Here is an 18,022-nt window from a genome sequence, read left to right as displayed (position 1 = left end):
ATTGAAATTTTATACAGGCTCTAAGAAACCTTGTGCCTTGTATAATTTGTGAGAATGCTTTTCCACATCAGAGAGTGCACCACTCCCAGCTGCACTGCAGCGCTAGGTCGATGCGTGGGATGAAGAGAGCAAGCTCCTCTTTCAACCCCTTAATACAAAAATTCTTTTTAATATGTCGTCCTCATATAGAGGACATATCAGATATTAAACTGATAAGAACAGATACTACACTTGATCTTAGCCAAAAGGCCGAGAAGCGATAACAGTAACTTCTAGCTGGATCGTGGGCCTCGCTGACCACAGATCACAGTGTAGTGGTGACTTGGAGCAGACATCGGCCACTTTGCACCTCCGCCCACGCAAAGGTTAGGGTAAGCAGCCCTAAATAGTTTACTGCTGTCTAAATAGTGATGCAGTCAGAAGCAGATATGAGAGGGATTCAAAGAACAATTTCGACCCATCCACTTGCAATTTGAAAGGCCACACAAGAGCTTTTATTACATTGCACAACCAAACAGAGGCATAGCCAAGAGGCAGAGCATGGCAAAAATTGCTTATGCTCATTAATGTCACTCTCCACGGTAGTCTTTAGTAAAAGGCGAAAGACTTATGCGGACTGAAGAGAAACCACAGTACAAGTTGCTTTATTGTCCTCATAATCCAGACAGCAAGCGGGCCTAGCTGTTTTTGTTACGGTGAACCTTCCTGGAACAAAATCAGGAGCCCGGCCCAGTCTAATTTATTTCCATGCCTTATCTAGTTTCGGTTTTAAAGAAAGTTCTTAGCCATACTTATCCCTTGTTTTTCCACGAGGACAAGAAGTGTGAGCCCTGACCCGTTGTCTACTTGGATGACCGGTTTATGCATTGTTCGGACTTTGGCAAGTAAAGGCCGATTTGTTGTAAAACTTTCAAAGAAATACTTCCCAAACAACTGTGTCCAGTGCTCATTGCAGACATGTTTAATTGTGCCAGAATGCTCTTTTTCACCTCCGTGGCTGGGCATTGAAATTTTATACAGGCTCTTAGAAACCTTGTGCCTTGTATAATTTGTGAGATTGATTTTCCACAACATCAGAGAGTGCACCACTCCCAGCTGCACTGCAGCGCTAGGTCGATGCGTGGGGTGAAGAGAGCAAGCTCCTCTTTCAACCCTTTAATACAAAAATTCTATTTAATATGTCGTCCTCATATAGAAGACATATCAGATATAAAACTGTTAAGAACAGATACTACACTTGATCTTAGCCAAAAGGCCGAGAAGCGATAACAGTGACTCCTAGCTGGATCGTGGGCCTCGCTGACCACAGATCACAGTGTAGTGGTGACTTGGAGCAGACATCGGCCACTTTGCACCTCCGCCCACGCAAAGGTTAGGGTAAGCAGCCCTAAATAGTTTACTGCTGTCTAAATAGTGATGCAGTCAGAAGCAGATATGAGAGGGATTCAAAGAACAATTTCGACCCATCCACTTGCAATTTGAAAGGCCACACAAGAGCTTTTATTACATTGCACAACCAAACAGAGGCATAGCCAAGAGGCAGAGCCTGGCAAAAATTGCTTAGGCTCATTAATGTCACTCTCCACAGCAGTTTTTAGTAAAAGGCGAAAGACTTATGCGGACTGAAGAGGAACCAGAGTACATGTTGCTTTAGTGTCCTCATAATCCAGACAGCAAGCGGGCCTAGCTGTTTTTGTTACGGTGAACCTTCCTGGAACAAAATCAGGAGCCCGGCCCAGTCTAATTTATTTCCATGCCTTACCTAGTTTCGGTTTTAAAGTAAGTTCTTAGCCATACTTATCCCTTGTTTTTGCACGAGGACAAGAAGTGTGAGCCCTGACCCGTTGTCTACTTGGATGACCGGTTTATGCATTGTTCGGACTTTGGCAAGTAAAGGCCGATTTCTTGTAAAACTTTCAAAGAAATACTTCCCACACAACTGTGCCCAGTGTTCATTGCAGACATGTTTAATAGTGCGAGAATGCTCTTTTTCACCTCCGTGGCTGGGCATTGAAATTTTATACAGGCTCTTAGAAACCTTGTGCCTTGTATAATTTGTGGGATTGATTTTCCACAACATCAGAGAGTGCACCACTCCCAGCTGCACTGCAGTGCTAGGTCGATGCTTGGGGTGAAGAGAGCAAGCTCCTCGTTCAACACCTTAATACAAAAAATCTGTTTAATATGTCGTCCTCATATAGAGGACATATCAGATATTAAACTGATAAGAACAGATACTACACTTGATCTTAGCCAAAAGGCCGAGAAGCGATAACAGTGACTCCTAGCTGGATCGTGGGCCTCGCTGACCACAGATCACAGTGTAGTGGTGACTTGGAGCAGACATCGGCCACTTTGCACCTCCGCCCACGCAAAGGTTAGGGTAAGCAGCCCTAAATAGTTTACTGCTGTCTAAGTAGTGATGCAGTCAGAAGCAGATAGGAGAGGGATTCAAAGAACAATTTCGACCCATCCACTTGCAATTTGAAAGGCCACACAAGAGCTTTTATTACATTGCACAACCAAACAGAGGCATAGCCAAGAGGCAGAGCCTGGCAAAAATTGCTTATGCTCATTAATGTCACTCTCCACGGTAGTCTTTAGTAAAAGGCGAAAGACTTATGCGGACTGAAGAGAAACCACAGTACAAGTTGCTTTATTGTCCTCATAATCCAGACAGCAAGCGAGCCTAGCTGTTTTTGTTACGGTGAACCTTCCTGGAACAAAATCAGGAGCCCGGCCCAGTCTAATTTATTTCCATGCCTTATCTAGTTTCGGTTTTAAAGAAAGTTCTTAGCCATACTTATCCCTTGTTTTTCCACGAGGACAAGAAGTGTGAGCCCTGACCCGTTGTCTACTTGGATGACCGGTTTATGCATTGTTCGGACTTTGGCAAGTAAAGGCCGATTTGTTGTAAAACTTTCAAAGAAATACTTCCCAAACAACTGTGTCCAGTGCTCATTGCAGACATGTTTAATTGTGCCAGAATGCTCTTTTTCACCTCCGTGGCTGGGCATTGAAATTTTATACAGGCTCTTAGAAACCTTGTGCCTTGTATAATTTGTGAGATTGATTTTCCACAACATCAGAGAGTGCACCACTCCCAGCTGCACTGCAGCGCTAGGTCGATGCGTGGGGTGAAGAGAGCAAGCTCCTCTTTCAACCCTTTAATACAAAAATTCTATTTAATATGTCGTCCTCATATAGAAGACATATCAGATATAAAACTGATAAGAACAGATACTACACTTGATCTTAGCCAAAAGGCCGAGAAGCAATAACAGTGACTCCTAGCTGGATCGTGGGCCTCGCTGACCACAGATCACAGTGTAGTGGTGACTTGGAGCAGACATCGGCCACTTTGCACCTCCGCCCACGCAAAGGTTAGGGTAAGCAGCCCTAAATAGTTTACTGCTGTCTAAATAGTGATGCAGTCAGAAGCAGATATGAGAGGGATTCAAAGAACAATTTCGACCCATCCACTTGCAATTTGAAAGGCCACACAAGAGCTTTTATCACATTGCACAACCATACAGAGGCATAGCCAAGAGGCAAAGCCTGGCAAAAATTGCTTATGCTCATTAATGTCACTCTCCACGGAAGTCTTTAGTAAAAGGCGAAAGACATATGCGGACTGAAGAGGAACCAGAGTACATGTTGCCTTATTGTCCTCATAATCCAGACAGCAAGCGGGCCTAGCTGTTTTTGTTACGGGGAACCTTCCTGGAACAAAATCAGGAGCCCGGCCCAGTCTAATTTATTTCCATGCCTTATCTAGTTTCGGTTTTAAAGAAAGTTCTTAGCCATACTTATCCCTTGTTTTTCCACAAGGACAAGAAGTGTGAGCCCTGACCCGTTGTCTACTTGGATGACCGGTTTATGCATTGTTCGGACTTTGGCAAGTAAAGGCCGATTTCTTGTAAAACTTTCAAAGAAATACTTCCCACACAACTGTGCCCAGTGTTCATTGCAGACATGTTTAATTGTGCCAGAATGCTCTTTTTCACCTCCGTGGCTGGGCATTGAAATTTTATACAGGCTCTTAGAAACCTTGTGCCTTGTATAATTTGTGGGATTGCTTTTCCACAACATCAGAGAGTGCACCACTCCCAGCTGCACTGCGGCACTAGGTCGATGCGTGGGGTGAAGAGAGCAAGCTCCTCTTTCAACCCCTTAATACAAAAATTCTGTTTAATATGTCGTCCTCATATAGAGGACATATCAGATATTAAACTGATAAGAACAGATACTACACTTGATCTTAGCCAAAAGGCCGAGAAGCGATAACAGTGACTCCTAGCTGGATCGTGGGCCTCGCTGACCACAGATCACAGTGTAGTGGTGACTTGGAGCAGACATCGGCCACTTTGCACCTCCGCCCACGCAAAGGTTAGGGTAAGCAGCCCTAAATAGTTTACTGCGGTCTAAATAGTGATGCAGTCAGAAGCAGATATGAGAGGGATTCAAAGAACAATTTCGACCCATCCACTTGCAATTTGAAAGGCCACACAAGAGCTTTTATTACATTGCACAACCAAACAGAGGCATAGCCAAGAGGCAAAGCCTGGCAAAAATTGCTTATGCTCATTAATGTCACTCTCCACGGAAGTCTTTAGTAAAAGGCGAAAGACTTATGCGGACTGAAGAGGAACCAGAGTACATGTTGCTTTACTGTCCTCATAATCCAGACAGCAAGCGGGCCTAGCTGTTTTTGTTACGGTGAACCTTCCTGGAACAAAATCAGGAGCCCGGCCCAGTCTAATTTATTTCCATGCCTTATCTAGTTTCGGTTTTAAAGAAAGTTCTTAGCCATACTTATCCCTTGTTTTTCCACAAGGACAAGAACTGTGAGCCCTGACCCGTTGTCTACTTGGATGACCGGTTTATGCATTGTTCGGACTTTGGCAAGTAAAGGCCGATTTCTTGTAAAACTTTCAAAGAAATACTTCCCACACAACTGTGCCCAGTGTTCATTGCAGACGTGTTTAATAGTGCGAGAATGCTCTTTTTCACCTCCGTGGCTGGGCATTGAAATTTTATACAGGCTCTTAGAAACCTTGTGCCTTGTATAATTTGTGGGATTGCTTTACCACAACATCAGAGAGTGCACCACTCCCAACTGCACTGCAGCGCTAGGTCGATGCGTGGGGTGAAGAGAGCAAGCTCCTCTTTCAACCCCTTAATACAAAAATTCTGTTTAATATGTCGTCCTCATATAGAGGACATATCAGATATTAAACTGATAAGAACAGATACTACACTTGATCTTAGCCAAAAGGCCGAGAAGCGATAACAGTGACTCCTAGCTGGATCGTGGGCCTCGCTGACCACAGATCACAGTGTAGTGGTGACTTGGAGCAGACATCGGCCACTTTGCACCTCCGCCCACGCAAAGGTTAGGGTAAGCAGCCCTAAATAGTTTACTGCGGTCTAAATAGTGATGCAGTCAGAAGCAGATATGAGAGGGATTCAAAGAACAATTTCGACCCATCCACTTGCAATTTGAAAGGCCACACAAGAGCTTTTATTACATTGCACAACCAAACAGAGGCATAGCCAAGAGGCAAAGCCTGGCAAAAATTGCTTATGCTCATTAATGTCACTCTCCACGGAAGTCTTTAGTAAAAGGCGAAAGACTTATGCGGACTGAAGAGGAACCAGAGTACATGTTGCTTTACTGTCCTCATAATCCAGACAGCAAGCGGGCCTAGCTGTTTTTGTTACGGTGAACCTTCCTGGAACAAAATCAGGAGCCCGGCCCAGTCTAATTTATTTCCATGCCTTATCTAGTTTCGGTTTTAAAGAAAGTTCTTAGCCATACTTATCCCTTGTTTTTCCACAAGGACAAGAACTGTGAGCCCTGACCCGTTGTCTACTTGGATGACCGGTTTATGCATTGTTCGGACTTTGGCAAGTAAAGGCCGATTTCTTGTAAAACTTTCAAAGAAATACTTCCCACACAACTGTGCCCAGTGTTCATTGCAGACATGTTTAATAGTGCGAGAATGCTCTTTTTCACCTCCGTGGCTGGGCATTGAAATTTTATACAGGCTCTTAGAAACCTTGTGCCTTGTATAATTTGTGGGATTGATTTTCCACAACATCAGAGAGTGCACCACTCCCAGCTGCACTGCAGTGCTAGGTCGATGCTTGGGGTGAAGAGAGCAAGCTCCTCATTCAACCCCTTAATACAAAAAATCTGTTTAATATGTTGTCCTCATATAGAGGACATATCAGATATTAAACTGAAAAGAACAGATACTACACTTGATCTTAGCCAAAAGGCCGAGAAGCGATAACAGTGACTCCTAGCTGGATCATGGGCCTCGCTGACCACAGATCACAGTGTAGTGGTGACTTGGAGCAGACATCGGCCACTTTGCACCTCCGCCCACACAAAGGTTAGGGTAAGCAGCCCTTAATAGTTTACTGCTGTCTAAATAGTGATGCAGTCAGAAGCAGATATGAGAGGGATTCAAAGAACAATTTCGACCCATCCACTTGCAATTTGAAAGGCCACACAAGAGCTTTTATTACATTGCACAACCAAACAGAGGCATAGCCAAGAGGCAGAGCCTGGCAAAAATTGCTTATGCTCATTAATGTCACTCTCCACGGTAGTCTTTAGTAAAAGGCGAAAGACTTATGCGGACTGAAGAGAAACCACAGTACAAGTTGCTTTATTGTCCTCATAATCCAGACAGCAAGCGGGCCTAGCTGTTTTTGTTACGGTGAACCTTCCTGGAACAAAATCAGGAGCCCGGCCCAGTCTAATTTATTTCCATGCCTTATCTAGTTTCGGTTTTAAAGAAAGTTCTTAGCCATACTTATCCCTTGTTTTTCCACGAGGACAAGAAGTGTGAGCCCTGACCCGTTGTCTACTTGGATGACCGGTTTATGCATTGTTCGGACTTTGGCAAGTAAAGGCCGATTTGTTGTAAAACTTTCAAAGAAATACTTCCTACACATTTGTGCCCAGTGCTCATTCCAGACATGTTTAATTGTGCCAGAATTCTCTTTTTCACCTCTGTGGCTGGGCATTGAAATTTTATACAGGCTCTTAGAAACCTTGTGCCTTGTATAATTTGTGGGATTGCTTTACCACAACATCAGAGAGTGCACCACTCCCAGCTGCACTGCAGCGCTAGGTCGATGCGTGGGGTGAAGAGAGCAAGCTCCTCTTTCAACCCCTTAATACAAAAATTCTGTTTAATATGTCGTCCTCATATAGAGGACATATCAGATATTAAACTGATAAGAACAGATACTACACTTGATCTTAGCCAAAAGGCCGAGAAGCGATAACAGTGACTCCTAGCTGGATCGTGGGCCTCGCTGACCACAGATCACAGTGTAGTGGTGACTTGGAGCAGACATCGGCCACTTTGCACCTCCGCCCACGCAAAGGTTAGGGTAAGCAGCCCTAAATAGTTTACTGCTGTCTAAATAGTGATGCAGTCAGAAGCAGATATGAGAGGGTTTCAAAGAACAATTTCGACCCATCCACTTGCAATTTGAAAGGCCACACAAGAGCTTTTATTACATTGCACAACCAAACAGAGGCATAGCCAAGAGGCAAAGCCTGGCAAAAATTGCTTATGCTCAATAATGTCACTCTCCACGGAAGTCTTTAGTAAAAGGCGAAAGACTTATGCGGACTGAAGAGGAACTAGAGTACATGTTGCTTTACTGTCCTCATAATCCAGACAGCAAGCGGGCCTAGCTGTTTTTGTTAAGGTGAACCTTCCTGGAACAAAATCAGGAGCCCGGCCCAGTCTAATTTATTTCCATGCCTTATCTAGTTTCGGTTTTAAAGAAAGTTCTTAGCCATACTTATCCCTTGTTTTTCCACAAGGACAAGAACTGTGAGCCCTGACCCGTTGTCTACTTGGATGACCGGTTTATGCATTGTTCGGACTTTGGCAAGTAAAGGCTGATTTCTTGTAAAACTTTCAAAGAAATACTTCCCACACAACTGTGCCCAGTGTTCATTGCAGACATGTTTAATAGTGCGAGAATGCTCTTTTTCACCTCCTTGGCTGGGCATTGAAATTTTATACAGGCTCTTAGAAACCTTGTGCCTTGTATAATTTGTGGGATTGATTTTCCACAACATCAGAGAGTGCACCACTCCCAGCTGCACTGCAGTGCTAGGTCGATGCTTGGGGTGAAGAGAGCAAGCTCCTCATTCAACCCCTTAATACAAAAAATCTGTTTAATATGTTGTCCTCATATAGAGGACATATCAGATATTAAACTGATAAGAACAGATACTACACTTGATCTTAGCCAAAAGGCCGAGAAGCGATAACAGTGACTCCTAGCTGGATCGTGGGCCTCGCTGACCACAGATCACAGTGTAGTGGTGACTTGGAGCAGACATCGGCCACTTTGCACCTCCGCCCACGCAAAGGTTAGGGTAAGCAGCCCTAAATAGTTTACTGCTGTCTAAATAGTGATGCAGTCAGAAGCAGATATGAGAGGGATTCAAAGAACAATTTCGACCCATCCACTTGCAATTTGAAAGGCCACGCAAGAGCTTTTATTACATTGCACAACCAAACAGAGGGATAGCCAAGAGGCAAAGCCTGGCATAAATTGCTCATGCTCATTAATGTAACTTTCCATGGAAGTCTTTAGTAAAAGGCGAAATACTTATGCGGATTGAAGAGAAACCAGAGTACATGTTGCTTTATTGTCCTCATAATCCAGACTGCAAGCGAGCCTAGCTGTTTTTGTTACGGTGAACCTTCCTGGAACAAAATCAGGAGCCCGGCCCAGTCTAATTTATTTCCATGCCTTATCTAGTTTCGGTTATAAAGAAAGTTCTTAGCCATCCTTATCCCTTGTTTTTCCAAGAGGACAAGAAGTGTGAGCCCTGACCCGTTGTCTACTTGGATGACCGGTTTATGCATTGTTCGGACATTGGCAAGTAAAGGCCGATTTGTAGTAAAACTTTCAAAGAAATACTTCCCAAACAACTGTGTCCAGTGCTCATTGCAGACATGTTTAATTGTGCCAGAATGCTCTTTTTCACCTCCGTGGCTGGGCATTGAAATTTTATACAGGCTCTAAGAAACCTTGTGCCTTGTATAATTTGTGAGAATGCTTTTCCACATCAGAGAGTGCACCACTCCCAGCTGCACTGCAGCGCTAGGTCGATGCGTGGGATGAAGAGAGCAAGCTCCTCTTTCAACCCCTTAATACAAAAATTCTTTTTAATATGTCGTCCTCATATAGAGGACATATCAGATATTAAACTGATAAGAACAGATACTACACTTGATCTTAGCCAAAAGGCCGAGAAGCGATAACAGTGACTCCTAGCTGGATCGTGGGCCTCGCTGACCACAGATCACAGTGTAGTGGTGACTTGGAGCAGACATCGGCCACTTTGCACCTCCGCCCACGCAAAGGTTAGGGTAAGCAGCCCTAAATAGTTTACTGCTGTCTAAATAGTGATGCAGTCAGAAGCAGATATGAGAGGGATTCAAAGAACAATTTCGACCCATCCACTTGCAATTTGAAAGGCCACACAAGAGCTTTTATTACATTGCACAACCAAGCAGAGGCATAGCCAAGAGGCAAAGCCTGGCAAAAATTGCTTATGCTCATTAATGTCACTCTCCACGGAAGTCTTTAGTAAAAGGCGAAAGACTTATGCTGACTGAAGAGGAACCAGAGTACATGTTGCTTTACTGTCCTCATAATCCAGACAGCAAGCGGGCCTAGCTGTTTTTGTTACGGTGAACCTTCCTGGAACAAAATCAGGAGCCCGGCCCAGTCTAATTTATTTCCATGCCTTATCTAGTTTCGGTTTTAAAGAAAGTTCTTAGCCATACTTATCCCTTGTTTTTCCACAAGGACAAGAACTGTGAGCCCTGACCCGTTGTCTACTTGGATGACCGGTTTATGCATTGTTCGGACTTTGGCAAGTAAAGGCCGATTTCTTGTAAAACTTTCAAAGAAATACTTCCCACACAACTGTGCCCAGTGTTCATTGCAGACATGTTTAATAGTGCGAGAATGCTCTTTTTCACCTCCGTGGCTGGGCATTGAAATTTTATACAGGCTCTTAGAAACCTTGTGCCTTGTATAATTTGTGGGATTGATTTTCCACAACATCAGAGAGTGCACCACTCCCAGCTGCACTGCAGTGCTAGGTCGATGCTTGGGGTGAAGAGAGCAAGCTCCTCATTCAACCCCTTAATACAAAAAATCTGTTTAATATGTTGTCCTCATATAGAGGACATATCAGATATTAAACTGTTAAGAACAGATACTACACTTGATCTTAGCCAAAAGGCCGAGAAGCGATAACAGTGACTCCTAGCTGGATCATGGGCCTCGCTGACCACAGATCACAGTGTAGTGGTGACTTGGAGCAGACATCGGCCACTTTGCACCTCCGCCCACACAAAGGTTAGGGTAAGCAGCCCTTAATAGTTTACTGCTGTCTAAATAGTGATGCAGTCAGAAGCAGATATGAGAGGGATTCAAAGAACAATTTCGACCCATCCACTTGCAATTTGAAAGGCAACACAAGAGCTTTTATTACATTGCACAACCAAACAGAGGCATAGCCAAGAGGCAGAGCCTGGCAAAAATTGCTTATGCTCATTAATGTCACTCTCCACGGTAGTCTTTAGTAAAAGGCGAAAGACTTATGCGGACTGAAGAGAAACCACAGTACAAGTTGCTTTATTGTCCTCATAATCCAGACAGCAAGCGAGCCTAGCTGTTTTTGTTACGGTGAACCTTCCTGGAACAAAATCAGGAGCCCGGCCCAGTCTAATTTATTTCCATGCCTTATCTAGTTTCGGTTTTAAAGAAAGTTCTTAGCCATACTTATCCCTTGTTTTTCCACGAGGACAAGAAGTGTGAGCCCTGACCCGTTGTCTACTTGGATGACCGGTTTATGCATTGTTCGGACTTTGGCAAGTAAAGGCCGATTTGTTGTAAAACTTTCAAAGAAATACTTCCTACACATTTGTGCCCAGTGCTCATTCCAGACATGTTTAATTGTGCCAGAATTCTCTTTTTCACCTCTGTGGCTGGGCATTGAAATTTTATACAGGCTCTTAGAAACCTTGTGCCTTGTATAATTTGTGGGATTGCTTTACCACAACATCAGAGAGTGCACCACTCCCAGCTGCACTGCAGCGCTAGGTCGATGCGTGGGGTGAAGAGAGCAAGCTCCTCTTTCAACCCCTTAATACAAAAATTCTGTTTAATATGTCGTCCTCATATAGAGGACATATCAGATATTAAACTGATAAGAACAGATACTACACTTGATCTTAGCCAAAAGGCCGAGAAGCGATAACAGTGACTCCTAGCTGGATCGTGGGCCTCGCTGACCACAGATCACAGTGTAGTGGTGACTTGGAGCAGACATCGGCCACTTTGCACCTCCGCCCACGCAAAGGTTAGGGTAAGCAGCCCTAAATAGTTTACTGCTGTCTAAATAGTGATGCAGTCAGAAGCAGATATGAGAGGGTTTCAAAGAACAATTTCGACCCATCCACTTGCAATTTGAAAGGCCACACAAGAGCTTTTATTACATTGCACAACCAAACAGAGGCATAGCCAAGAGGCAAAGCCTGGCAAAAATTGCTTATGCTCAATAATGTCACTCTCCACGGAAGTCTTTAGTAAAAGGCGAAAGACTTATGCGGACTGAAGAGGAACTAGAGTACATGTTGCTTTACTGTCCTCATAATCCAGACAGCAAGCGGGCCTAGCTGTTTTTGTTAAGGTGAACCTTCCTGGAACAAAATCAGGAGCCCGGCCCAGTCTAATTTATTTCCATGCCTTATCTAGTTTCGGTTTTAAAGAAAGTTCTTAGCCATACTTATCCCTTGTTTTTCCACAAGGACAAGAACTGTGAGCCCTGACCCGTTGTCTACTTGGATGACCGGTTTATGCATTGTTCGGACTTTGGCAAGTAAAGGCTGATTTCTTGTAAAACTTTCAAAGAAATACTTCCCACACAACTGTGCCCAGTGTTCATTGCAGACATGTTTAATAGTGCGAGAATGCTCTTTTTCACCTCCGTGGCTGGGCATTGAAATTTTATACAGGCTCTTAGAAACCTTGTGCCTTGTATAATTTGTGGGATTGATTTTCCACAACATCAGAGAGTGCACCACTCCCAGCTGCACTGCAGTGCTAGGTCGATGCTTGGGGTGAAGAGAGCAAGCTCCTCATTCAACCCCTTAATACAAAAAATCTGTTTAATATGTTGTCCTCATATAGAGGACATATCAGATATTAAACTGATAAGAACAGATACTACACTTGATCTTAGCCAAAAGGCCGAGAAGCGATAACAGTGACTCCTAGCTGGATCGTGGGCCTCGCTGACCACAGATCACAGTGTAGTGGTGACTTGGAGCAGACATCGGCCACTTTGCACCTCCGCCCACGCAAAGGTTAGGGTAAGCAGCCCTAAATAGTTTACTGCTGTCTAAATAGTGATGCAGTCAGAAGCAGATATGAGAGGGATTCAAAGAACAATTTCGACCCATCCACTTGCAATTTGAAAGGCCACGCAAGAGCTTTTATTACATTGCACAACCAAACAGAGGGATAGCCAAGAGGCAAAGCCTGGCATAAATTGCTCATGCTCATTAATGTAACTTTCCATGGAAGTCTTTAGTAAAAGGCGAAAGACTTATGCGGATTGAAGAGAAACCAGAATACATGTTGCTTTATTGTCCTCATAATCCAGACTGCAAGCGAGCCTAGCTGTTTTTGTTACGGTGAACCTTCCTGGAACAAAATCAGGAGCCCGGCCCAGTCTAATTTATTTCCATGCCTTATCTAGTTTCGGTTATAAAGAAAGTTCTTAGCCATCCTTATCCCTTGTTTTTCCAAGAGGACAAGAAGTGTGAGCCCTGACCCGTTGTCTACTTGGATGACCGGTTTATGCATTGTTCGGACATTGGCAAGTAAAGGCCGATTTGTAGTAAAACTTTCAAAGAAATACTTCCCAAACAACTGTGTCCAGTGCTCATTGCAGACATGTTTAATTGTGCCAGAATGCTCTTTTTCACCTCCGTGGCTGGGCATTGAAATTTTATACAGGCTCTAAGAAACCTTGTGCCTTGTATAATTTGTGAGAATGCTTTTCCACATCAGAGAGTGCACCACTCCCAGCTGCACTGCAGCGCTAGGTCGATGCGTGGGATGAAGAGAGCAAGCTCCTCTTTCAACCCCTTAATACAAAAATTCTTTTTAATATGTCGTCCTCATATAGAGGACATATCAGATATTAAACTGATAAGAACAGATACTACACTTGATCTTAGCCAAAAGGCCGAGAAGCGATAACAGTGACTCCTAGCTGGATCGTGGGCCTCGCTGACCACAGATCACAGTGTAGTGGTGACTTGGAGCAGACATCGGCCACTTTGCACCTCCGCCCACGCAAAGGTTAGGGTAAGCAGCCCTAAATAGTTTACTGCTGTCTAAATAGTGATGCAGTCAGAAGCAGATATGAGAGGGATTCAAAGAACAATTTCGACCCATCCACTTGCAATTTGAAAGGCCACACAAGAGCTTTTATTACATTGCACAACCAAACAGAGGCATAGCCAAGAGGCAAAGCCTGGCAAAAATTGCTTATGCTCATTAATGTCACTCTCCACGGAAGTCTTTAGTAAAAGGCGAAAGACTTATGCTGACTGAAGAGGAACCAAAGTACATGTTGCTTTACTGTCCTCATAATCCAGACAGCAAGCGGGCCTAGCTGTTTTTGTTACGGTGAACCTTCCTGGAACAAAATCAGGAGCCCGGCCCAGTCTAATTTATTTCCATGCCTTATCTAGTTTCGGTTTTAAAGAAAGTTCTTAGCCATACTTATCCCTTGTTTTTCCACAAGGACAAGAACTGTGAGCCCTGACCCGTTGTCTACTTGGATGACCGGTTTATGCATTGTTCGGACTTTGGCAAGTAAAGGCCGATTTCTTGTAAAACTTTCAAAGAAATACTTCCCACACAACTGTGCCCAGTGTTCATTGCAGACATGTTTAATAGTGCGAGAATGCTCTTTTTCACCTCCGTGGCTGGGCACTGAAATTTTATACAGGCTCTTAGAAACCTTGTGCCTTGTATAATTTGTGGGATTGATTTTCCACAACATCAGAGAGTGCACCACTCCCAGCTGCACTGCAGTGCTAGGTTGATGCTTGGGGTGAAGAGAGCAAGCTCCTCATTCAACCCCTTAATACAAAAAATCTGTTTAATATGTTGTCCTCATATAGAGGACATATCAGATATTAAACTGTTAAGAACAGATACTACACTTGATCTTAGCCAAAAGGCCGAGAAGCGATAACAGTGACTCCTAGCTGGATCATGGGCCTCGCTGACCACAGATCACAGTGTAGTGGTGACTTGGAGCAGACATCGGCCACTTTGCACCTCCGCCCACACAAAGGTTAGGGTAAGCAGCCCTTAATAGTTTACTGCTGTCTAAATAGTGATGCAGTCAGAAGCAGATATGAGAGGGATTCAAAGAACAATTTCGACCCATCCACTTGCAATTTGAAAGGCCACACAAGAGCTTTTATTACATTGCACAACCAAACAGAGGCATAGCCAAGAGGCAGAGCCTGGCAAAAATTGCTTATGCTCATTAATGTCACTCTCCACGGTAGTCTTTAGTAAAAGGCGAAAGACTTATGCGGACTGAAGAGAAACCACAGTACAAGTTGCTTTATTGTCCTCATAATCCAGACAGCAAGCGAGCCTAGCTGTTTTTGTTACGGTGAACCTTCCTGGAACAAAATCAGGAGCCCGGCCCAGTCTAATTTATTTCCATGCCTTATCTAGTTTCGGTTATAAAGAAAGTTCTTAGCCATCCTTATCCCTTGTTTTTCCAAGAGGACAAGAAGTGTGAGCCCTGACCCATTGTCTACTTGGATGACCGGTTTATGCATTGTTCGGACATTGGCAAGTAAAGGCCGATTTGTAGTAAAACTTTCAAAGAAATACTTCCCAAACAACTGTGTCCAGTGCTCATTGCAGACATGCTTAATTGTGCCAGAATGCTCTTTTTCACCTCCGTGGCTGGGCATTGAAATTTTATACAGGCTCTCAGAAACCTTGTGCCTTGTATAATTTGTGAGAATGCTTTTCCACATCAGAGAGTGCACCACTCCCAGCTGCACTGCAGCGCTAGGTCGATGCGTGGGATGAAGAGAGCAAGCTCCTCTTTCAACCCCTTAATACAAAAATTCTTTTTAATATGTCGTCCTCATATAGAGAACATATCAGATATTAAACTGTTAAGAACAGATACTACACTTGATCTTAGCCAAAAGGCCGAGAAGCGATAACAGTGACTCCTAGCTGGATCGTGGGCCTCGCTGACCACAGATCACAGTGTAGTGGTGACTTGGAGCAGACATCAGCCACTTTGCACCTCCGCCCACGCAAAGGTTAGGGTAAGCAGCCCTAAATAGTTTACTGCTGTCTAAATAGTGATGCAGTCAGAAGCAGATATGAGAGGGATTCAAAGAACAATTTCGACCCATCCACTTGCAATTTGAAAGGCCACACAAGAGCTTTTATTACATTGCACAACCAAACAGAGGCATAGCCAAGAGGCAAAGCCTGGCAAAAATTGCTTATGCTCGTTGATGTCACTCTCCACGGAAGTCTTTAGTAAAAGGCGAAAGACTTATGCGGACTGAAGAGGAACCAGAGTACATGTTGCCTTATTGTCCTCATAATCCAGACAGCAAGCGGGCCTAGCTGTTTTTGTTACGGTGAACCTTCCTGGAACAAAATCAGGAGCCCGGCCCAGTCTAATTTATTTCCATGCCTTATCTAGTTTCGGTTTTAAAGAAAGTTCTTAGCCATACTTATCCCTTGTTTTTCCACAAGGACAAGAAGTGTGAGCCCTGACCCGTTGTCTACTTGGATGACCGGTTTATGCATTGTTCGGACTTTGGCAAGTAAAGGCCGATTTCTTGTAAAACTTTCAAAGAAATACTTCCCACACAACTGTGCCCAGTGTTCATTGCAGACATGTTTAATAGTGCGAGAATGCTCTTTTTCACCTCCGTGGCTGGGCATTGAAATTTTATACAGGCTCTTAGAAACCTTGTGCCTTGTATAATTTGTGGGATTGATTTCCCACATCAGAGAGTGCACCACTCCCAGCTGCACTGCAGTGCTAGGTCGATGCTTGGGGTGAAGAGAGCAAGCTCTTCGTTCAACACCTTAATACAAAAAATCTGTTTAATATGTCGTCCTCATATAGAGGATATATCAGATATTAAACTGATAAGAACAGATACTACACTTGATCTTAGCCAAAAGGCCGAGAAGCGATAACAGTGACTCCTAGCTGGATCGTGGGCCTCGCTGACCACAGATCACAGTGTAGTGGTGACTTGGAGCAGACATCGGCCACTTTGCACCTCCGCCCACGCAAAGGTTAGGGTAAGCAGCCCTAAATAGTTTACTGCTGTCTAAATAGTGATGCAGTCAGAAGCAGATATGAGAGGGATTCAAAGAACAATTTCGACCCATCCACTTGCAATTTGAAAGGCCACACAAGAGCTTTTATTACATTGCATAACCAAACAGAGGCATAGCCAAGAGGAAGAGCCTGGCAAAAATTGCTTATGCTCATTAACATCACTTTCCACGGAAGTCTTTAGTAAAAGGCGAAAGACTTATGCGGACTGAAGAGAAACCACAGTACAAGTTGCTTTATTGTCCTCATAATCCAGACAGCAAGCGGGCCTAGCTGTTTTTGTTACGGTGAACCTTCCTGGAACAAAATCAGGAGCCCGGCCCAGTCTAATTTATTTCCATGCCTTATCTAGTTTCGGTTTTAAAGAAAGTTCTTAGCCATACTTATCCCTTGTTTTTCCACGAGGACAAGAAGTGTGAGCCCTGACCCGTTGTCTACTTGGATGACCGGTTTATGCATTGTTCGGACTTTGGCAAGTAAAGGCCGATTGTTGTAAAACGTTCAAAGAAATACTTCCTACACAACTGTGCCCTGTGCTCATTCCAGACATGTTTAATTGTGCCAGAATTCTCTTTTTCACCTCTGTGGCTGGGCATTGAAATTTTATACAGGCTCTTAGAAACCTTGTGCCTTGTATAATTTGTGGGATTGCTTTACCACATCAGAGAGTGCACCACTCCCAGCTGCACTGCAGCGCTAGGTCGATGCATGGAGTGAAGAGAGCAAGCTCCTCTTTCAACCCCTTAATACAAAAAATCTGTTTAATATGTCGTCCTCATATAAAGGACATATCAGATATTAAACTGATAAGAACAGATACTACACTTGATCTTAGCCAAAAGGCCAAGAAGCGATAACAGTGACTCCTAGCTGGATCGTGGGCCTCGCTGACCACAGATCACAGTGTAGTGGTGACTTGGAGCAGACATCGGCCACTTTGCACCTCCGCCCACGCAAAGGTTAGGGTAAGCAGCCCTAAATAATTTACTGCTGTCTAAATAGTGATGCAGTCAGAAGCAGATATGAGAGGGATTCAAAGAACAATTTCGACCCATCCACTTGCAATTTGAAAGGCCACACAAGAGCTTTTATTACATTGCACAACCAAACAGAGGCATAGCCAAGAGGCAAAGCCTGGCATAAACTGCTTATGCTCATTAATGTCACTCTCCACGTAAATCTTTAGTAAAAGGCGAAAGACTTATGCGGATTGAAGAGAAACCAGAGTACATGTTGCTTTATTGTCCTCATAATGCAGACAGCAAGCGAGCCTAGCTGTTTTTGTTACGGTGAACCTTCCTGGAACAAAATCAGGAGCCCGGCCCAGTCTAATTTATTTCCATGCCTTATCTAGTGTCGGTTTTAAAGAAAGTTCTTAGCCATACTTATCCCTTGTTTTTCCACGAGGACAAGAAGTGTGAGCCCTGACCCGTTGTCTACTTGGATGACCGGTTTATGCATTGTTCGGACTTTGGCAAGTAAAGGCCGATTTGTTGTAAAACTTTCAAAGAAATACTTCCCAAACAACTG

The 18,022-nt window shown here is 43.9% G+C and overlaps 36 non-coding genes across 36 annotated transcripts; all 36 read right to left on the bottom strand.

The window, feature by feature from the left end:
• Positions 1 to 69: 69 nt before the first annotated feature.
• LOC139062870 (U2 spliceosomal RNA) lies at positions 70 to 261 on the bottom strand. The gene has a single exon (XR_011516411.1). It is a non-coding gene; the product is annotated as a U2 spliceosomal RNA (small nuclear RNA).
• A 260-nt stretch (positions 262 to 521) lies between these two features.
• On the bottom strand, positions 522 to 636 carry LOC139063015 (U5 spliceosomal RNA). Its single transcript, XR_011516557.1, has one exon. It is a non-coding gene; the product is annotated as a U5 spliceosomal RNA (small nuclear RNA).
• A 439-nt stretch (positions 637 to 1,075) lies between these two features.
• LOC139062942 (U2 spliceosomal RNA) lies at positions 1,076 to 1,267 on the bottom strand. The gene has a single exon (XR_011516484.1). It is a non-coding gene; the product is annotated as a U2 spliceosomal RNA (small nuclear RNA).
• A 260-nt stretch (positions 1,268 to 1,527) lies between these two features.
• LOC139063048 (U5 spliceosomal RNA) lies at positions 1,528 to 1,642 on the bottom strand. The gene has a single exon (XR_011516593.1). It is a non-coding gene; the product is annotated as a U5 spliceosomal RNA (small nuclear RNA).
• A 439-nt stretch (positions 1,643 to 2,081) lies between these two features.
• LOC139062895 (U2 spliceosomal RNA) lies at positions 2,082 to 2,273 on the bottom strand. The gene has a single exon (XR_011516436.1). It is a non-coding gene; the product is annotated as a U2 spliceosomal RNA (small nuclear RNA).
• Positions 2,274 to 2,533: 260 nt separating this feature from the next.
• Positions 2,534 to 2,648, bottom strand: LOC139063025 (U5 spliceosomal RNA). Its single transcript, XR_011516567.1, has one exon. It is a non-coding gene; the product is annotated as a U5 spliceosomal RNA (small nuclear RNA).
• A 439-nt stretch (positions 2,649 to 3,087) lies between these two features.
• On the bottom strand, positions 3,088 to 3,279 carry LOC139062927 (U2 spliceosomal RNA). Its single transcript, XR_011516468.1, has one exon. It is a non-coding gene; the product is annotated as a U2 spliceosomal RNA (small nuclear RNA).
• Positions 3,280 to 3,539: 260 nt separating this feature from the next.
• LOC139062990 (U5 spliceosomal RNA) lies at positions 3,540 to 3,654 on the bottom strand. Its single transcript, XR_011516530.1, has one exon. It is a non-coding gene; the product is annotated as a U5 spliceosomal RNA (small nuclear RNA).
• A 439-nt stretch (positions 3,655 to 4,093) lies between these two features.
• LOC139062897 (U2 spliceosomal RNA) lies at positions 4,094 to 4,285 on the bottom strand. Its single transcript, XR_011516438.1, has one exon. It is a non-coding gene; the product is annotated as a U2 spliceosomal RNA (small nuclear RNA).
• Positions 4,286 to 4,545: 260 nt separating this feature from the next.
• On the bottom strand, positions 4,546 to 4,660 carry LOC139062956 (U5 spliceosomal RNA). The gene has a single exon (XR_011516496.1). It is a non-coding gene; the product is annotated as a U5 spliceosomal RNA (small nuclear RNA).
• Positions 4,661 to 5,099: 439 nt separating this feature from the next.
• LOC139062888 (U2 spliceosomal RNA) lies at positions 5,100 to 5,291 on the bottom strand. Its single transcript, XR_011516429.1, has one exon. It is a non-coding gene; the product is annotated as a U2 spliceosomal RNA (small nuclear RNA).
• Positions 5,292 to 5,551: 260 nt separating this feature from the next.
• Positions 5,552 to 5,666, bottom strand: LOC139062955 (U5 spliceosomal RNA). The gene has a single exon (XR_011516495.1). It is a non-coding gene; the product is annotated as a U5 spliceosomal RNA (small nuclear RNA).
• A 439-nt stretch (positions 5,667 to 6,105) lies between these two features.
• LOC139062880 (U2 spliceosomal RNA) lies at positions 6,106 to 6,297 on the bottom strand. Its single transcript, XR_011516421.1, has one exon. It is a non-coding gene; the product is annotated as a U2 spliceosomal RNA (small nuclear RNA).
• Positions 6,298 to 6,557: 260 nt separating this feature from the next.
• Positions 6,558 to 6,672, bottom strand: LOC139063024 (U5 spliceosomal RNA). The gene has a single exon (XR_011516566.1). It is a non-coding gene; the product is annotated as a U5 spliceosomal RNA (small nuclear RNA).
• Positions 6,673 to 7,111: 439 nt separating this feature from the next.
• On the bottom strand, positions 7,112 to 7,303 carry LOC139062861 (U2 spliceosomal RNA). Its single transcript, XR_011516401.1, has one exon. It is a non-coding gene; the product is annotated as a U2 spliceosomal RNA (small nuclear RNA).
• A 260-nt stretch (positions 7,304 to 7,563) lies between these two features.
• Positions 7,564 to 7,678, bottom strand: LOC139062983 (U5 spliceosomal RNA). The gene has a single exon (XR_011516523.1). It is a non-coding gene; the product is annotated as a U5 spliceosomal RNA (small nuclear RNA).
• A 439-nt stretch (positions 7,679 to 8,117) lies between these two features.
• On the bottom strand, positions 8,118 to 8,309 carry LOC139062834 (U2 spliceosomal RNA). Its single transcript, XR_011516375.1, has one exon. It is a non-coding gene; the product is annotated as a U2 spliceosomal RNA (small nuclear RNA).
• Positions 8,310 to 8,572: 263 nt separating this feature from the next.
• Positions 8,573 to 8,684, bottom strand: LOC139063052 (U5 spliceosomal RNA). Its single transcript, XR_011516597.1, has one exon. It is a non-coding gene; the product is annotated as a U5 spliceosomal RNA (small nuclear RNA).
• Positions 8,685 to 9,120: 436 nt separating this feature from the next.
• On the bottom strand, positions 9,121 to 9,312 carry LOC139062869 (U2 spliceosomal RNA). Its single transcript, XR_011516410.1, has one exon. It is a non-coding gene; the product is annotated as a U2 spliceosomal RNA (small nuclear RNA).
• Positions 9,313 to 9,572: 260 nt separating this feature from the next.
• On the bottom strand, positions 9,573 to 9,687 carry LOC139062981 (U5 spliceosomal RNA). Its single transcript, XR_011516521.1, has one exon. It is a non-coding gene; the product is annotated as a U5 spliceosomal RNA (small nuclear RNA).
• Positions 9,688 to 10,126: 439 nt separating this feature from the next.
• On the bottom strand, positions 10,127 to 10,318 carry LOC139062894 (U2 spliceosomal RNA). Its single transcript, XR_011516435.1, has one exon. It is a non-coding gene; the product is annotated as a U2 spliceosomal RNA (small nuclear RNA).
• Positions 10,319 to 10,578: 260 nt separating this feature from the next.
• LOC139063022 (U5 spliceosomal RNA) lies at positions 10,579 to 10,693 on the bottom strand. Its single transcript, XR_011516564.1, has one exon. It is a non-coding gene; the product is annotated as a U5 spliceosomal RNA (small nuclear RNA).
• A 439-nt stretch (positions 10,694 to 11,132) lies between these two features.
• Positions 11,133 to 11,324, bottom strand: LOC139062860 (U2 spliceosomal RNA). The gene has a single exon (XR_011516400.1). It is a non-coding gene; the product is annotated as a U2 spliceosomal RNA (small nuclear RNA).
• Positions 11,325 to 11,584: 260 nt separating this feature from the next.
• On the bottom strand, positions 11,585 to 11,699 carry LOC139062982 (U5 spliceosomal RNA). The gene has a single exon (XR_011516522.1). It is a non-coding gene; the product is annotated as a U5 spliceosomal RNA (small nuclear RNA).
• Positions 11,700 to 12,138: 439 nt separating this feature from the next.
• On the bottom strand, positions 12,139 to 12,330 carry LOC139062833 (U2 spliceosomal RNA). Its single transcript, XR_011516374.1, has one exon. It is a non-coding gene; the product is annotated as a U2 spliceosomal RNA (small nuclear RNA).
• Positions 12,331 to 12,593: 263 nt separating this feature from the next.
• LOC139063042 (U5 spliceosomal RNA) lies at positions 12,594 to 12,705 on the bottom strand. Its single transcript, XR_011516587.1, has one exon. It is a non-coding gene; the product is annotated as a U5 spliceosomal RNA (small nuclear RNA).
• Positions 12,706 to 13,141: 436 nt separating this feature from the next.
• Positions 13,142 to 13,333, bottom strand: LOC139062868 (U2 spliceosomal RNA). The gene has a single exon (XR_011516409.1). It is a non-coding gene; the product is annotated as a U2 spliceosomal RNA (small nuclear RNA).
• A 260-nt stretch (positions 13,334 to 13,593) lies between these two features.
• LOC139062991 (U5 spliceosomal RNA) lies at positions 13,594 to 13,708 on the bottom strand. The gene has a single exon (XR_011516531.1). It is a non-coding gene; the product is annotated as a U5 spliceosomal RNA (small nuclear RNA).
• A 439-nt stretch (positions 13,709 to 14,147) lies between these two features.
• On the bottom strand, positions 14,148 to 14,339 carry LOC139062887 (U2 spliceosomal RNA). The gene has a single exon (XR_011516428.1). It is a non-coding gene; the product is annotated as a U2 spliceosomal RNA (small nuclear RNA).
• Positions 14,340 to 14,599: 260 nt separating this feature from the next.
• LOC139063020 (U5 spliceosomal RNA) lies at positions 14,600 to 14,714 on the bottom strand. The gene has a single exon (XR_011516563.1). It is a non-coding gene; the product is annotated as a U5 spliceosomal RNA (small nuclear RNA).
• A 436-nt stretch (positions 14,715 to 15,150) lies between these two features.
• LOC139062922 (U2 spliceosomal RNA) lies at positions 15,151 to 15,342 on the bottom strand. Its single transcript, XR_011516463.1, has one exon. It is a non-coding gene; the product is annotated as a U2 spliceosomal RNA (small nuclear RNA).
• A 260-nt stretch (positions 15,343 to 15,602) lies between these two features.
• LOC139062969 (U5 spliceosomal RNA) lies at positions 15,603 to 15,717 on the bottom strand. The gene has a single exon (XR_011516509.1). It is a non-coding gene; the product is annotated as a U5 spliceosomal RNA (small nuclear RNA).
• Positions 15,718 to 16,153: 436 nt separating this feature from the next.
• On the bottom strand, positions 16,154 to 16,345 carry LOC139062907 (U2 spliceosomal RNA). The gene has a single exon (XR_011516448.1). It is a non-coding gene; the product is annotated as a U2 spliceosomal RNA (small nuclear RNA).
• A 260-nt stretch (positions 16,346 to 16,605) lies between these two features.
• LOC139063038 (U5 spliceosomal RNA) lies at positions 16,606 to 16,719 on the bottom strand. Its single transcript, XR_011516583.1, has one exon. It is a non-coding gene; the product is annotated as a U5 spliceosomal RNA (small nuclear RNA).
• A 436-nt stretch (positions 16,720 to 17,155) lies between these two features.
• On the bottom strand, positions 17,156 to 17,347 carry LOC139062902 (U2 spliceosomal RNA). The gene has a single exon (XR_011516443.1). It is a non-coding gene; the product is annotated as a U2 spliceosomal RNA (small nuclear RNA).
• Positions 17,348 to 17,607: 260 nt separating this feature from the next.
• On the bottom strand, positions 17,608 to 17,722 carry LOC139063037 (U5 spliceosomal RNA). Its single transcript, XR_011516582.1, has one exon. It is a non-coding gene; the product is annotated as a U5 spliceosomal RNA (small nuclear RNA).
• Between the last annotated feature and the right edge of the window lie 300 nt (positions 17,723 to 18,022).

Source organism: Nothobranchius furzeri, chromosome 14, assembly GCF_043380555.1.
Source record: "Nothobranchius furzeri strain GRZ-AD chromosome 14, NfurGRZ-RIMD1, whole genome shotgun sequence".
Taxonomy (NCBI): domain Eukaryota; kingdom Metazoa; phylum Chordata; class Actinopteri; order Cyprinodontiformes; family Nothobranchiidae; genus Nothobranchius; species Nothobranchius furzeri.
Note: the sequence above shows the minus strand (reverse complement) of the source record. Positions and strands in the feature narration are given on the sequence as shown.